The sequence below is a fragment of the Seriola lalandi genome, unplaced genomic scaffold (genome assembly GCF_002814215.2).
Source record: "Seriola lalandi dorsalis isolate HSWRI2012SDOR001 ecotype SW California unplaced genomic scaffold, Sedor1 jcf7180002054845, whole genome shotgun sequence".
Lineage (NCBI taxonomy): Eukaryota > Metazoa > Chordata > Actinopteri > Carangiformes > Carangidae > Seriola > Seriola lalandi.
The window spans coordinates 181,805-182,499 of NW_019525398.1; the positions used below are offsets into that span (position 1 = coordinate 181,805).

Below are 695 nucleotides of genomic sequence, written 5' to 3' on the forward strand. Positions count from 1 at the left end.
GTGACATCATCAGTGTGTGTCTCTGCAGTAGGAGTATTCTGGAGGAGTACTGTGACATCATCAGTGTGTGTCTCTGCAGTAGGAGAATTCTGGAGGAGTACTATGACATCATCAGTGTGTGTCTCTGCAGTAGGAGTATGCTGGAGGAGTACTGTGACATCATCAGTGTGTGTCTCTGCAGTAGGAGTATTCTGGAGGAGTACTGTGACATCATCAGTGTGTGTCTCTGCAGTAGGAGTATTCTGGAGGAGTACTTCGACATCATCAGTGTGTGTCTGTGACATCATCAGTGTGTGTCTCTGCAGTAGGAGTATTCTGGAGGAGTACTGTGACATCATCAGTGTGTCTGCAGTAGGAGTATTCTGGAGGAGTACTGTGACATCATCAGTGTGTGTCTGTGACATCATCAGTGTGTGTCTCTGCAGTAGGAGTATTCTGGAGGAGTACTGTGACATCATCAGTGTGTGTCTCTGCAGTAGGAGTATTCTGGAGGAGTACTATGACATCATCAGTGTGTGTCTCTGCAGTAGGAGTATTCTGGAGGAGTAATGTGACATCATCAGTGTGTGTCTGTGACATCATCAGTGTGTGTCTCTGCAGTAGGAGTATTCTGGAGGAGTACTATGACATCATCAGTGTGTGTCTCTGCAGTAGGAGTATTCTGGAGGAGTAATGTGACATCATCAGTGTGTGTC

At 46.3% G+C, this 695-nt stretch overlaps 1 protein-coding gene across 2 annotated transcripts in view; it reads left to right on the plus strand.

Moving 5' to 3' along the window:
- Positions 1-695, plus strand: part of fer (fer (fps/fes related) tyrosine kinase) — a 25,238-nt gene that overhangs the window by 14,948 nt on the left and 9,595 nt on the right. The gene's annotated exons all lie outside the window — the stretch shown is intronic.